This window comes from Grammomys surdaster, unplaced genomic scaffold (assembly GCF_004785775.1).
Source record: "Grammomys surdaster isolate TR1022 unplaced genomic scaffold, NIH_TR_1.0 257, whole genome shotgun sequence".
Lineage (NCBI taxonomy): Eukaryota > Metazoa > Chordata > Mammalia > Rodentia > Muridae > Grammomys > Grammomys surdaster.
Window position 1 is genome coordinate 53,190 of NW_021604698.1, and position 17,783 is coordinate 70,972.

A 17,783-nucleotide genomic window follows, 5' to 3' on the forward strand; every position below is an offset into this window, starting at 1 on the left:
CTGGAAGTGCAGTCAGTGCTCTTAACCACTGAGCCATCTCTCCAGCCCATTTGTTTTCATTTTTAACAGCAGTTTTTCAGCAATGTCTTCAATTATTTATAATTTTTTTCTATATTTGTCTTCATTTTATCAGTAATTTTTCCATAAATATCTTCAAATTTATTAGAAACAATTTCTATATTAGTCTTCATTTTTATTAGTAATTTTCCATTTTTATTAGTAATGTCTTCAACGTTTTGAAATTTTTTTCTATCTTTGTCTTCATTTACATCAGTAATTTTTCTATAAATGTCTCCAATTTTTTCATAAATTTTGTCTATATTTCTCTTCAAATTGATCTGAATTTTTTCTCTACTTGTACTCAATTTTATTAATAATTTTCCATGTATGTCTTCAATTTTATCAGAAAAACTTTCCACATTTGTCTTCAACTTTATCAGAAACTTTTCTATAAACATTTCAATTTTTCTATTTTTTTCTATATTTGTCTTCATTTTATCAGAAATATTTTCATGAATGTCTTCAAGTTTTTCTAAATTTTCTATATCCATCTTCAATTTTTTCAAACCTTTTTTATATATTTGTCTTTAGGTTTTTTAGTAATTTTTTCATAAATGTCTTCAATTTTTTGATCAATTTTTCTATATTTGTTTTTATAAGTCATTTTTCCATAAGTCCTCAATATTTTTATAAGTTTTTTTTATTTTTCTTCATGGTTATCAGTAATTTTTTCATAAATCTCTTCAATTTTATCAGAAATATATTCCATGTAAATGTTCAATGTTATTAGAAATTTTTTCTACATTCATCTTCAGTTTGTTAAGAAATTTTTCCACATAAATCTTCAATTTTATCAGAAAAATTTCCACATTTCCATTTTTTATTAATTTTTTCTAATTGTCTTCATTTTTATCAGTAATTTTTCTATAAATGTCTTCAATTTTTTCATAATTTTCTATATTCATCTTCAGTTTTATGTAAGAGGCGCTAAGGTGGGAGGAGTAAGGGGAGGAAGAGGAGGAGTAAGAGGAAGAGGAGAAGGAAGAGGAGGAGCTAGGAGAGGGAGAGAGATGAGAGAGAGGGGAACATAGAGGCAGATGTTCACGTGTCTCCTGCAGTCAAAGGTAGTTGACATATCTAGGTTGGGTATTGGGTTACACCTCTGATTGAGTGGGCATCTTGTTATGATCATTACCAAATACATAAGCCTTTGATTAATCTTTAAGCATTAGAGTCTGAATTTTCTACCAGCCTGCGTGGATGGTGAGATGGTCTGGACAATTCCCTGCCTTGTGGAGACAGCATGGAAGATTGGCAGTGCCATCTCCCACGCTGGCGTCTCGTGGGTGGCAGGGCTGGTGTTTCTGGTGGGCGGGTTCTAGCTGCTGCACACGCACGTGGCCTCCGGCCGAGAAACATGGCAGCTGAGCTAGGCAGAGCGACGGAGCTCAGATAGTCGGCTTGACCAGAGGCCAATTTTAAATAATTACTACAACAGAGTCCCATTTAAATGAGCCCACCATAGCCTCAGCCTACTAATTACAGTCATACTGAGACTATATTTTACTATTCATCAAGTCAAACAGTACTTCAAAACGTGATTTTTTTATCCTATGGCATTTATTCCTCAACATTCAGTATAGCACCTGGTTCTCACAGTCTTCATGTAATTATTAAATCAACATTCCTTATTGTATTTATTGCACTGTGAAACAACTAAAATCTTTATATCTTTATATCAAAGCCTTTATATCTTTATATCAGATTTGAATCTGCAGCATGATATAGAAAGTTTACAAACATAGTGTGACTCTTTACTTTTTTTTATTCTTTAATCCTTTTTTACAGTCCAGTCTTCATCCCCCTCCTGCTTGATCCCCCAACCACTCCCCATCCTATACTTCCTCTCCCCCACTCCAAGAGGATGTCCCCATCCCCACCCCAACCCCTTACAGATCTCCCCACTCCCTGGGGCCTCAAGTCTCTCAAGGGTTAGGTGCATCTTCTCTCACTGAAGCCAGACCAGGCAGTCCTCAGCTGTATACATGTCAGGGGCCTCGTATCAGTTGGTATATGCTGCCTGGTTGGTGGCTCAGTGTCTGAGAGATCTTAGGGGTCCAGGTCAGTTGAGACTTCCTATGGGGCTGCCCTCTTCCTCAGCTTCTTCCAGCTTTTCCCCAGTTCAAGCACAGAGGTCCCCTGCTTCCTTCCATTGGTTAGGTGCTAGTATCTGCATCTGACTCTTTCAGCTGCTTTTTGGGCCTCTTAGAGGGCAGCCATGCTAGACTCCTTTCTGCAAGTACACTATAGCATAAGTAACAGTATCAGGCCCTGTGACCTCCCCAGAAGCTAGATTCCAATTTGGACTTGTCACTGGACCTTCTTTCTTTCAGAATCTTCTCCATTTTTGTCCCCGCAGTTCTTTTACACAGGAAAAATTCTGGGTCAAAACTTCTGACTGTGGTAACCCAACCCCTCCTCCACTTGATGTCTTGTCTGGAGGCAGACTCTACAAGTTTGCCTCCCCCCTGTAGAGCACTTCATCCAAGGTCCTTCCCTTTGAGTCCTGAGAGTTTCTTACCTCCCAGATTTCTGGTATATTCTAGAGGGTTCCCCTACCTCCTACCTCCCGAGGTTGCCTGTTTCCATTCTTTCTGATGGCTCCCAGGGCTGTCCTTCCCCCCCCAATATCTGATCATGTTACCCCCTTCCCCTTCCTCTTCCATCTCCAATCCTTCCATCTCCCTCTGCCCACATGATTGCTTTCTTCTCTCACCCAAGTGGGACTGAGGCATCCTCATTTGGGCCTTTCAGCTTCTTAACCTTCTTGAGTTATGGGGATTGTATACTGGGTATTCTGTACTTTTTTTTTTGGCTAATATCCACTTATTAGTGAGCACATATCAGGCATGTCCATTTGGATCTGAGTTACTTCGTTCAGTAACTAATTTTCTAGTTCCATTCATTTTCCGGCAGAACTCATGATGCCCTCATTCTTAATAGTTGAGTAGTATTCCATTGTATAAATGAACCACATTTTCTGCATTCTATTGTGGGACATCTGGGTTGTTTCCAGCTTCTGGCTGTCACAAACAATGCCGCTGGGAACATAGTGGGACACGTGCCCCTGTGTCATGGTGGTGCATCTTTTGGGTCTATGAAAAAGAGTGGTAGAGCTGAGTCTTCAGATAGATACTGTACCGGAAGTATGACTCTTTATGCACCTATTTATTGATGGGGATCCTATTTTCTTAATATAATATCTATAACTGACTTATAGTTAGATTTAGCACAAATGTAAAAGAAAGTAATTAAACTCTTTGTAGCTATAGCCCACTAAGATCACTTTATATTGACTACTAATTTTTATCTCATTTTTATCATCCCAAATTAATATCTGTAAAGAGAAAGCAAGCTCCTGTCAATGTGGATCTATCCCTAAGGGGTGGACCACCTTTGTTTTTCCATATTATTTCCTTGCTGCCATTGGTTTATCCTATTTGACCTAGACTTCCCCTCCTTCCCCTCCTTTGAGCAATTCAAATCGCCAACCTAAATGTAATGATTTTCACTGCTTTTATTTTAGTCTAATTTCTATCTCTGGGTCTTACATATGAAGGACCCCAAAAATGACTAGAATGAACATAATAACTTTGGTAATGAGTTTAATTAAAATTATTGATTTGAACTCATTCAATTGTGATATTAATTATAATTAATAAAATAAACTAAACATGTTCAACCTAACATTAGCCTGTATTTTTTTCCCCTATTAGGAACATTATTATTTTATTCCCACTTTCTATCCAACTTTCTATGACTGAAAGTTTTAATGCTTTCACATTGTGTTATAGCAAACTTGACCACTTTCAACTTTCACACATTACCTCACAATCTATTCCGTGATTTTAGTACTTTGAGCTTGTGAAGCAGCTGTAGGATTCTTAGTCATGGCTTCTACCACATATGGTACTGACTGTATCTAATACTTTAAACTCTTCTAATGTTAGAAATTCTTTTCCTTCATTTATACGTCTTCTTTTAATCTGAATTATTGAAACAAAAACATAAAAGGAAAACCAATGAACCCAGAATTAATGTTACCTAACATAGCTTCCTAATCAGCCTTATCAGTCTTACTTTACAATGACAACGAAAATAGCCGAAATTTCTCATAAGTTTTTTATTCCCTATGCACTCTGCTGTCATTCATAATTCTATTTCTTCTTTGAGCCTTCTAGACATTCAAAATAAAATAAAAAAGGAAAGTATTTTTATTTATAAAATATATATCTTTAAACTCATCTGCCTCTAAATTCTCTTAATTATAACATTTTCCACAACTGAATTTTATTTTGTACACTCTTCTAAACACATCTTTTATTTATTTATTTATTTATTTATTTATTTACAATCCAGCCATAGTCCCCCTTTTACTTACCCCTCCTACAGTTTCTTGTCCATCCCATTCTTCCTCCACTCTGTCTCTGAGGATGTTCTCCCCCACTAGACCTCCCTCCTTCCTGGGGCCTTAAGTCTCTCTCAAGGATTAGGCACTTCTTCTGCCCTGAGGTCTGACTAGGCAGATCTTATCCTCACACTCATTACTACACCATGAAGTAACCAAGAATAGTGATTAATCACATAACTTTATTTCCTAGTTTATACACTAGTTGGCTCTATTTCTCTTCTCATCACCCTTATTTCAATTCAAAACTCAGTAGGAACATGGAAGTTTCTATTACTTTCTCTTAGTAAAGTAAAGTACTTTTCTCTTTCTCCCAGTAAATTTACTGTGTTCAAATAATATTTTATGACTAGCATGCAAAATAGCCCATCCTTTAAAAATGCCACTATATGGTATCCACCCATGACACCCTTAGGCTCACATCAAATCTCACATTACTGGCTTCATAGTCCTAGCAGCCATTTTTATCATACTTGGAAGTTATGGAAAAATATGATTCTGCACTATCCAAGATCCTCTAATCAAATCTGTAGCTTACCCTTTCCTTCTTTCACTTTCAGGACTAGCTCAATCTGCTTATGACAGATAAGTTTAAAAGTAAGTGATTATCCCTCAATATGTCATATAGCACAAGGCATTGCAGCTATTGTAGTAGAACTTCCTTAAGTTTTAATAGGCACTACTACACTAGTAATTGTCCTTACTGTCTTGTCTAGGTAATTCCTAGGTATCCATACTTTAACTATAATCATAGCTTAATGTCTTCAGCTAATTTTTTCTCTAGTAACAACTCTAGTAACAACAAATTCTAGTCAGCCTAGTAAACTTACCTCTCCCTCTCTATTAATCTAATTTTTGATCTACTGGTTACAATATCACTATTTTACTGATCCTCTTTTTCTCTTACCCTCTAAAGTATTAACATTCTCATCACTATGCTACACTCTGTGTAAACAGCTCCTGTAACTCGACAAGGCAAACTTATAATCACATCATCACTTAACTCTCATAACCTTTCACATTATTCTTCTAATTTTATCAACCATTAAATCCAAACTCATCAGAGGATATGCACTCTATCAATCACTTTAAAATTGGATTACTTCTGTACTCTGATATATTTGTAACCTGATATATATTTGATTACATGATATATATAATTATCAGGCGCCACTTTGGTTGAACCAATACAAACACTGCAGCCCTCCCAGCAACATTATATAACCACATTGTAGACATTCGACTTATTTTAGCCATACCATGATCCTACCTAAACACTACTAACTCTTTAGAGCTTCGGTGGAATTTTCTCTCCAACAACATTAGCTTAATCCCTCTTCTCTGTTTTCTAATTGTAGCCACAGGCAAGTTACCACAATTTGGTCTTTACGCTGACTCTTATAGGCCACATCAGTTTTACCACTTCTCCAATCAAGTACTATATTTGTTCCAAGCATTTATTTTAATAATATGATTTTACCCACTCCAAATAATAACCTTGTCCTGATAGCTGTTATACCTTGACGTACTTACCACACTTATCCACTATCTGTGCACTTACTCAAAATGACATAAGAAAAAATAATGGTAGCATTCTCTATATTCACCAAAGTAGGCCTTGTAGTGCTATGCATTTTATGTGTTCCTGATTCACCACCCATATACTCAGTGACAAACCAGACATCAGAAAAACAAACTTATAAAAGTTCTTCAATTAACATCATCTTGTCTAATTAATGGTTGCCTTGCTCCGTTTTCTTACAGGTTTCTACTCAAAAGACCTAATTATTGAAGCTATTAATGCATCTAACAAAAATGGCTAAGCCCTTATAACTAATTTAATTGCCACAGTTCTAATAGCTCTTTAAAGTAACAGAATTATCTATTGTACTGTTATAACCAAACTAAAATTTTCTCCGTCATTATCATTAGAGAAAATAATCTCAAATTAATTAATCTTATCAAATGCCTACCAATTACATACATCATTGCAGGTTTCTTTATCTGTTATAATATCCCACCAACTAATATCTAAATTCTCACAATACCTTAATACCTAAAAATTATAGCCCTTTTTATTAACGTTCTAGGATTTGCTATTAGAACTATCGAACTCTCTATCTTAATTCAAACAAATCATCTTGATCCCCACTCTTCTTAACACTATTAAGTTTTTTCCCACTAGTTCTGACTGAATTGTCCCTACAAAATCTTCTAAGTTTAAAGATAATCTTTAAACTAGACTTAATCTGAGTTGAGAAACTTATTCTGAATACCCAATCAACTCTTAAATGACTTCTGCATTTGCTCCCACATCCAGATTCCTGTCTTACGGGAGCTTTTGTCCTGACTTCCTCTGGCAATAAACAACAATGTGAAAATGTAAGCCAAATAAAGCCTTTGCTAACCAATTGGCTTTTTGTCCACGATGCTTGATCACAGTACTAGAAACCCTATCTAGACATTCTAAAAATTATCCTAGTTCTGTTACTAACTACATTATGCATGTGACACAACAGTTGTGTCAACAGTACCACATATTGACTGAGTCTTTATGTCTAGTTCACCAGTTATATGCTGAGACATCTATTATGGGTCACGTACATGTAGAGAACCACACAACGTTGGTTTTATTTTTGCTGTTCACTGTAATAACAACTGCATTTATAAGATGTGGGCTTGCATTAGCACAAATATCTTTTTGGAGAGCCACTGTAATCACAAATGCCCCATACATTAAGAGCAACCTAATAGGAATTTGTGGAAACTTTTCAATGACAAAACTACCATGATATTATGCTTCTTTACATTCCATTGTTTTCCGTAATTCATGATAACAGCCATTGTAGTAGTTGACCTTCTTTTCTTTCATGAAACATGCTCCAATAACATACAGGTCTAAACATTAATGCAGATAAAATCCCATTTCTCCTCTACTACACACTCAATAGACTTTTAAGGCATACTACCACTTCTATTCTTAACAATACTAAGTTCTCTTCTCACCTACCAGTCTAAGAAACCATTAAAACTATTCTTAAACTCAAGTTTAGCTTTAGTCCTTTCCATCTTTATCCTATATTTATTTTCCTTTCCCCATACCTCAAAACAATGAAACATTATCTTCCACTCAATTACACAAATAATTTATTGAATTCTAGTAGCTGACCTGATCCTTACCTGAATTGGAGGCCAATCTGTATCATATACATTCATTATCATTCGCCAACTAGCTTCAATTAGATACTTCAGCATTATATAAATATTTATGCCAATCTCCAGTCTAAGCAAAGACAAAATTCTGAAATGAACCTACATGTTTTAAAGTATAAAAATTATCCTCATCTTGTAAACAAGAAATAAAACATTAATCTTAGAAAATCCATAAAGTTCAACCACCAGCAACACCTAAAGCTGATACTCTTCTTAAACTATTTCTTGATTTTACACAACTTATTTTTAACTTTATTTTTAGTACACTAAAAAATCTAGCACATCTATTTATCTATCTACCTATCTATAGAGTGATAGATAGTGTGTTAAATCATTTCCCCAAGCATATAAGCCTGCATATTAACTTAATGATTTAAATCAATCTACTATAATCTAATTGTAAACTAAACACAATAGGTCAGTCAATCATCAATATTCATTTAATGCTTACAAATATATCTGTGTTATCTTGTATATACCATCTAGAAATAACCCCGATTTTTCACAAATAATGCCTTCCATGAAGCCAACAACCCATCCACCAATCAACTTTTTTTTTGTTCTGGGTGCATTGAACCTAGGAGTATCTAATAGGAAACATGTCAGATATTTTCTTTTGAGTTTCAGATTCCAAGGTCTTTGAATACACTGGTCACCATATGTTCTCTTTAAGTAAAACATTTCAATTTTGGATCCAATCGACCAATGCATGGCATAACTCTGTGTGTGTGTGTGTGTGTGTGTGTACATATATGTTTTAATTTTAAAGATTCTGTGATTTAACGTAGCCATCAAGTCTTGAAGATCAATTTATCATATAGCTGGACTTTGCAGTTAAGTGTAAATAAGCCATATGTTATCTAATGATAAACATACTTTTAATGCTTAATGGACATATATTCAAAGCAATACTAAAATTTTCTTTAGAGAAGAAAGTTTTCTTTCAAACCTCCTCCCTGAGCTACTGCTAACTGCGTGTCGAACGCCCAAATGAGGATTTTCACTCATAGTTTTATTTTTCTTTTCTAAAGATTTCCGTTAAAAGCCCTTTCAATAATAAATAAAAGGGAGAGGGTGTCAAGTAGGTTCCATATGGCTCAAGATACATTGTCTGGCTACATACCGTGGGACAGAGCGTTGATAACATTTAAGCAATAATCCAACTTCCACCAATTTCTTTGTGTGACTACTTCCACACAAGATCTGTTTCCCTCCTGAACTCAGAAGACATTTTGAAGTGAAATTATCTATGCATTTGAATTCTGTGTCAACTATTGATTTAAAATGGCTACCAATAGCCTTAACAAGTATTAAGCCTTAACAAGGTATCCCTTGTCATAACAGAAACATTTTCTTTTGTCATACTATTAGTGAAACTCTGAGAATTAAATGGAAGAGGTGAAAATGCAGTCATTTTTTAAGAAACATGAACAGTAAGTATCCTACTGCCATTGAATTGAGATGAACACTGGAGTCGATAAGAGAGACTAAATAGATAATTGAACTATGGAATTTCACAGAACTAAAAGTCTGGTCTTTTTTTCTTGAATTGGTTATTTTATTTACGTACATTTCAAATGTTATCCCCATTCCCAGGTTTCCCTCCACAAGCCCCCATACGCCCCTCCTCCTGCCTCTATGAGTGTGTTCCCACACCCACCCACTCACTCCTGCCTCAGTGGCCTAGTGTTCCTCCATCCTGGGTCATCAAGTCTCCACAGGACCAAGGGGCTCCCCTTCCAGTGATGCCAGATAAGGCAATCCTCTGATACATATTGTGCTGGAGCCATGGGTACCCCCGTGTACTCTTTGGTTGTTGGTTTTGTCTCTGGGAGCATTGGGGGGGTCTGGTTGATTGATATTGTTGTTCTTCCTATGAGGTTGCAAACCCCTTAAAGTCCTACAGTCCTTATCCTAACTTCCCTACTGGGGTCCCCATGCTCAGGCCAATGTTTGGATGCATGCATCAACATCTGCATTGGTCAGGGTCTGGCAGAGTCTTTCAGGGGATAGCTATACCAGGCTCCTTTCAGTAAGCACTTCTTGGCATCAGCAATAGTGTCTGGGTTTGATGTCAACAGATGGGATGGATCCCTAGATGGGGCAGTGTATCTTTCTTAATGCCACATGATTACTACTTCCAGAGCTCTTGGTCACGAAGCAATATAGCCTGAGGGTAATAACCCCCAGCTCCAAAGCCAGGCTGCTGGCATTCAGATCCTATCTGTTTTATTTATTCCTGTCTCAAATGGTGGTTACAAGGATTTCAATAATTGAATCAGTTAGATTGCCTCACTTGTTGCCAGCTCTCAATAAATATTACCATTATCTTTTGCTGCACTAAAGACATTTTCCCCTATAAAAAGTAGAAAAAAGAAAAAGCTCAATGACACTTAAAAGGAATCCAACCGAGACAACCTAAAATTTTAAAGCACTGACCTTTGCACACAGGATGAGGCAGACATCTCAAAGACACACATGTACAGAATTTGCAGGTATCAGCTGAGGTTAAGAAAAACTGGCAATGTCCAGAGTGAAAATGGTGTTAAAATGTACAATAACTAGATGACACCAAGGGTTTACTTGAAGTTTTAACAGTTTATTCATCATATATGCTTCATTAGACATATGCTTTAGTTTTTAAACCAACACTATTTTTAGGTGACAATTTTGCTTCCTCCTGTTTGGCTTGCTGTGTTTCACTTCCTGTGATTTAACTTCTTACATTCTTGCAACATTACCAATTGCCCGCTAATCTCCACAGTAGAGTAATTTCCTTCTTGATTTGACATATTATTTGGTTTTTATATCACATTCTCTCACAGTAGGATTGTACTACTTATCAAAGAGCATTCATTTCTTTGGGTGTTTATAAGGTTGTGCTGAAAGGGAACTCAGGAGAGACATACAGAGAAAGTCATATTTTATGATTGTGTGAAGTTAACATACATATGATGACATAGACACAACACCTTTCAATTCTTTTTCTGCACAACTCAACAATTTTGACTCCATTCCCAACATTTATCTTTATTGCCTGTATTCATTTTTCCTATATGTGTGGTTTAGATTCTGATAATGACAGATATTCTCAAATTAATGATAAATAAAAGGAGAAATATCAAGATACAGGGGGACATGACCACTGGTGCTGCAGGGAGCTGGCACATCTTCAATTGTTACTGATATTTGCTCTGAGGCTTTCAGTAGTTTTATAAGGAAGTGCTCTTGTATGACAACTTTTTCTATTGGGAATATCCAGTCTGGACTGTGTTTTCTTGACTTCATGCCATAAGAAATGTAACAGTTAGAGAGAACTCCATTTCACTAAAAAAGGTCATTCCATACAAACTATTTTTTTATAAGATTACGAAAACATAAAATTCATATTACTTGCTTGAATAATATTTGCTCAACCATGTATAGTCTTCTTGTTTTTGGACAAAACCATTCACATAAGTATTTTTGTCCTTAACGGCTAATATTCTCTGAATGATTCTTACCTGAGTGAGAGGAAATAAAGAAAACATAAATATACTACCATAAAGTAGAGAAATTACCCCCTTTAAGGAATACACTAACACATGTCCAAATATTTTATCAGTTATTGCACTTTAAAGGATGTTTGAAAAAATAATACCAAAAGTAAAAGAAATAAAGTGCAATTACTGAAAGAGTGTTTTAGATGACTGAATACGTAGAGAGTAGCAGGCAATTGATAATGGATCATTTATCATCATCTGATATGAGTAACTTTAGTTTTCACAATTACTCATTTCACAATATTTATGTTGATAATTTACCTCTGAGCTTCTGATTTTTGCACGTCTACCCATGGCAGGACCATAGACGTTTAAAGGGCAAAGAGCAGTGTATTTGTAATTCCCGCAAACCTGAATATTTTCTTCTTCCATGCCTATCTCTCATTAGAATCCAAAATAGGAACTATATTTCATAAAATTCTGAGTTCGTTGTTATTTTATTTTTATCAGATGCTGAACTCAAACCCCTTGCTGTTTTATTCACCTTTTCATACTGGGGCATATGAAATGTAATATACTATATCATGGTCCTAATTAATCTTAAAGAGTATATAGGGTTTATCACCAATGACCAGAATTACATGGAAACTGTAATGGTTTTTGGTGGTGATACATTTACCTTCTGGTAACCAACAGCCTTCAAATTAAACTTAAGAGCTGCTTGACAAAGGTGAAATCATGCATGGAACCAGAATCTGAGGCAACTGCTCAATATCAGTGAAGGCATGGATCTTGAAGCAAACCTCCAATCACAACTTTACTAAGTCAGCATAATCAATAACTATATTCTAAATATTTGTCCTTATACTAAGAATAAGTGTTGTCCTAAACCATCATCATATACATATATATGCAACCACAATTAATGAAAAAATAAGCCATAAATTTGAAAGAAAGTTTATACTATCCCATTGTTGAGATTTCATAATATAGCATCTCTGTCCTATCCACAAGACACTACCTAAAAGCTGGGAGCCTAGTCCTCTGATTCTTGTGATCTTTTTACTTTCTATGGCATACCCCAAGACTTAGGTATGAGAACGTGTTATAAATGGAAAAAGTGGAACTGTGTATTCCTTGGTCAATTCTTTTCTGCATGTGTCTCTATAGCAGCCTCTGTTTAACAAAGAAGGTTCCTAGATGAGGTGATTGTTCTTTTGAATTTCCTAAGTTTCTGTTGTTATATCTCCCTGTTCATTTCTGATTTTGTTAATTTGGATATTGTCTCTGTGCTCTCTGGTTAGTCTAACTAAGGGCTTATCTATATTGCTGATTTTCTCAAAGAACCAGCTCCTGGTTTTGTTGATTCTTTGTATAGTTCTTTTTGTTTCTGTTTAGTTAATTTAAGCAATGAGCTTTATTGTTTCCTGCCATCTACTTCTCTTGGGTGTATTTGCTTCTTTTGTTCTAGAGCTTTCAGGTGTGCTGTTAAGCTGCTAGTGTACGCTCTCTCCAGTTTCATTTTGGAGGCAGTCAGAGTTACGAGTTGTCCTCTTAGCACTGCTTTCATTGGGTCCAACAAGTTTTGATATGTTGTGCCTTCAGTCTCATTAAATTCTAAAATGTCTTTAATTTCTTTCTTCTTTCTTCCCTGACCAAGTTATTATTGAGTAGAGCATTCTTCAGCTTCCATGTGTATGTGTGTTTTCTGTTGTTTTTGTTGTTATTGAAGACCAGTCTTAGTCCATGGTGATCTGATGGGATGCATGGGATTGTTTCAGTATCCTTGTACCTATAGAGGCCTGTTTGTGATTGATTTCATGGTCAGTTTTGAAGAGGATATTATGAGGTTCTGAGAAGAAGGTATATTCTTTTGTTTTAGCATGAAATGTCCTACAGATACCTGTAAATTCATTTGGTTCATAACTTCTGTTAGTTTCATTTTGTCACTGTTTAGTTTCTGTTTCCATGATCTGTTCATTGCTGAGAGTGCAGTATTGAAGTCTCCCACTATTATTGTGTGATGTGCAATGTGTGCTTTGAGTTTTAGCAAAGTTTCTTTTATGAATATGGGTACCCTTGCATTTGGAGCATAGATGTTCAGAATTGAGAGTTCATCTTGGTAGATTTTTCCTTTGATGAGTATGAAGCGTCCTTTTTTATGTTTTTGATTATTTTTGGTTGAAAGTTGATTTTATTTGATAATAGAATGGCTACTCCAGCTTCTTTCTTGGGACCATTTACTTGTAAAAGATTTTTTTCCAGCCTTACTCTGAACTAGTGTCTGTCTTTGTCACTGAGGTACATTTCTTTTATGCAGCAAAATGCTGGGTCCTGTTTACATATCCAGTCTGTTAGTCTATGTCTTTTTATTGGGGAATTGAGTCCATTGAAATTAAAATGTGTTAAGGAATAGTAACTGTTGCTTCCCATTATTTTTGTTCTTAGAGTTGGAATTATGTATTTGTGGCTATCTTCTTTTGGGTTTGTTGAAAAAAGATTACTTTCTTGCTTTTTCTGGGGGTATAGTTTCTCTCCTTTCGTTGGAGTTTTCCATCCATTATCTTTTATAGGGATGGATTTATTGAAAGACATTGTGTACATTTGTTTTTGTCATAGTATATCTTGTTTTCTCCATCTATGTTACTTGAGAGTTTTGCTGGGTATAGTAGCCTGGGCTGGCATTTGTGTTCTCTTAGGGTCTCTATGAAATCTGCACAGGATATTCTAGCTGTCTTAGTCTCTGTTAGAAGTCTGGTGTAATTCTGATAGGTTTGCCTTTATATGTTACTTGACTTTTTCCCCTTACTACTTTTAATATTGTTTCTTTGTTTTGTGCATTTGGTGTTTTGATTATTATGTGATGGGAGGAATTTCTTTTCTGGTCCAGTCTACTTGGAGTTCTGTAGGCTTCTTGTACGTTTATGGACATCTCTCTCTTTAGGTTAGGAAAGTTTTCTTCTATAATTTTGCTGAAGATATTTATTGGGCCTTTAAGTTGGGAATCTTCACTCTCTTCTATACCTATTATCCTTAGGTTTGGTCTTTTCCTTGTGTCCTTGGTTTCCTGTGTGTTTTGGGTTAGGAGCTTTTTGCACTTTGTATTTTTTTGTTTTTGCATGTCAATTGTTTTATGGTATCTTCTGCACCTAAGCTTTGCTCCTTTTGTGTTCTGTTGTTGATGCACACATATGACTCCTGATCTCTTTACTAGGTTTCCTATCTCTAGGAATATTTCTCTTTGTGATTTCTTTATTGTTTCTCTTTCCATTTTTAGATCCTCGATAGTTTTGTTCAATTATTTCATCTGTTTGTTTGCCTTTTCCTGTAATTCTTTAAGGGAATTTTGTGTTTCCTCTTTAAGGGCTTCTACCTGTATACCTGTGTTCACCTGTATTTCTTTAAGGGAGTTATTTATGTTCTTCTTAAAGTCCTCTCTCATAATGAGATGTGATTTTAAGTGAGAGTCTTACTTTTCCAGTGTGTTAGAGTATTCAGGCCTTGCTATAGTGGGAGAACTGGTTTCTGATGATGCCAAGTAGCCTTTTTTTTTCTCTTGCTTATGTTCTTGACCTTGTCTCCCACCATCTGGTTATCTCTGGGGTTACCTAGTCTTGTCGCTGACTGTAGCTTGTCCTTCATGTCAGCACTCCTTGGAGACCGTATTTCTCCAGGAGGGATTTGGATATAGACAGTTGGTTGTGGCAGAGTGTCAGCTTCAGGAGTAGATGCAAACGGGAAGGATCCTGTCCCAGGCTGCTCCTAGGTTCCTGGGTCCTGAGTTCCTTGGATGGGTCCCTTGGAGAAGAAGCGGTGGTCTTACCTGTGCTCATAGGTGTGTCAGCACTCCTGTGAGATCAGCCCTCTCCCAGCTGGACCTGGGTATGGAGAGCTGACGCACAAAGTCAGCTCGGGGTGCAGATGGAAACTGGAACTCAGCTAAGGTCACTTTCATTGAGTCCTTGGATCCTCCCTCTCCCTCATCCCGGGTCTCTGGGATTTCCTGGAGTAGCCCCCACATCTGTCACTGGCATATTTCCTTCCATTCTCCCGGCCCTCCAGGATTCTCTCCTGTCTCTCCCCATGCCTGATCCTACCCTGCATTCCATTCCCCCTCCCCTCTCCCTCAGGTACTTCCTTCCTTTTGCCTCCCACGACTATCTTATTCCTCCTTCTACATAGGATTCAAAGACCCTCATTTGGGCCTTTCTTTTTCTATAATTTCTTTGTGTTTGTGTGGTGTACCATGGGTATTTTGAACTTTTTGACTAATATCCACTTATCAGTGAGTACATACCATGCATGTCTTTGGGTCTGGGGTTACAATACTCAGGATGATAATTTCTAGTTCCATCCATTTGCCTGCAAAATTTATTATGTCCTTGTTTTTAATATCTGAATAATATTTCATGTTTGAATGTACCACATTTTCTGTATCCATTCTTCAGTTGAGGGACACCTGGGTTGTTTCCAGTTTCTGGCTATTAAGAATAAAGCTGATATGAACATAGTGGAACAGGTGTTTTGGTGTATTGGTAGAAAAACTTTGAATATATGCTCAGAAGGGGTATAGCTGTGTCTTCACATAGATCCATTTACAATTTTCTGAGAAACCACCAGATTGATTTCCAGAGTGGTTTTACAAGTTTGCAATCACACCAGCAATGAAGAAGAATTTCCTTTTCTTCACATCCTCGGCAGTATCTACTGTCATCTGAGTTTTTGATCATAGCCTTTCTGATTGGTATATGGTGGAATATTAGGGTTATTTTGATTTACATTTCCCTGATCACTAAGGATGTTAAACATTTCATTAAATGCTTCTTGGTCATTTGAGATTCGTCTGTTGCAAATTCTCTGTTTAGTTCTCTACCCTGCCATCTGGTTATCTCTGGGGTTACCTGGTCTTGCTGTCTCTGACTGTGGCTTGGGTTATTGTTTTTCTGGATTCTAACTTCTTGATTTCTTTATATTTTTTGGATCATAGCCTACTGTGATGAACATTAGTTATTGAACAATTATTTTTTCCAAATCTGTAGGCTGCCTTTTTGTTCTTTGCCTTACAGAAGCTTTTTAGTTTCATGGAGTACTAAAATAACCTTCAGTAAAACCATGTCTAACTACTTCATGTGCGAAGAGCATGCAAGTCCATACCATGAACAATATTGTGCTTTGGAGGACTGATGTCACAGATCTCTTGCCCTGTTCTCAGATTCTCTTTAGCAAGCAATCAGAGTTCCCCTCAGTTTCATTTCATGGATCATCTGTGTTTTATTTTCTTGACTAAAGACTGATGATTTATGTGGGTGTTCTTACTCTGAAGTGGATGATGCTTCTCCTGAGCAGGTAGGATAAAGAGAACAGATTAAGGAAGACTTGAAGAGTAAGCTAGTTGTCCTTCATCACCTGTGCAGTATTTCCTTCCTTTAGGTTCCTGACTTGTGCTCTTGTCTTTAATTTCTTCAGTGATAGCCTGTGATCTAATAATTGTAGGGCAAGATAAATTCTTTTCTCTCCAAGTTTCTTTCTCTTTCGGTGTTTTATTTTATCAATTGATGCCTTAACCTGAAAAAAATTTTCAAACCTTTACAAAGGTTAGTTTTTGATATTCAGAAACAATAAGTTAGTATTCCCAGGCTTATCAACATTTTCAAAGTTATGATTGTTTTTAACTGTATTTTTAACAATCTTAAAATTCTGTTACTTTAATAATTGGGATTTATGTTTCAATAAGAAAATACACTGTTTAGTATTATTTCCGAAGACTTACAGACTACATAAATAAGTCAAAAATGTAATCTAAAATTAATGCATTTTAGTAAACTAGGAGTCTCTCATAGAATCACTTGTGGAGACTGCTCATTTAAGGACTTATTTGTGGAATTAAAACTGTACTATTCATTGAGAATACCATATAGTTTGCACATATTCAGTTGTCTCCCAGGACTTTTCTTAGACTCAAATTTCTTTTCTCTCCCACTCAATTTTGTTTTCTCTTAAAAAAAAACTACATAAAGTTTAATTTGTGCTGACCATATAATTTTGTAGAAAAATTTGAAGATAAGTTCTTTTGTTTTAGGGTGAAAATGCTCAGTAGACATCTGTTAAATCCATTTGTTTCATAAATTCTGTTAGTTTCACTTTATCTTTGATGGGCTTCTGTTTCCATAGTCTATCCATTGGTGAATGGTGTCTTGAAGTCCCGCACTACTATTCTTTGATGTTCAAAGTGTTCTTTGAGCTTTATTAATGTTTCTTTAACAAATGTGGATGACCTTGCATTTGTGGCATAGATGTTCAGAATTTAAAGTTCATCTTGGTAGATTTTTCCTTTGATGAGTCTGAAGTGACCTTCTCCATCTTTCTTGATAACTTTATGTTAAAAGAGTTAATAATAATAAAAATCTATTTATAATTAGACTCTGGTTGTTTTCATTAATTTTGATATGTAGTTTGAAGCTTCACCTCAAAAAGAGGAAGTCTCAAAACTGGGTTTGGAGATTCAGTGGTAGAGTCTGAACGTAATCAAAACCATTTTTTTTTTTTTTGTGGGAGGTTGCCTTAGAGGAAAAAAAGAGAAGAGGAAATGATGTAAGTGTACTATAATATTAAAAAGAAGA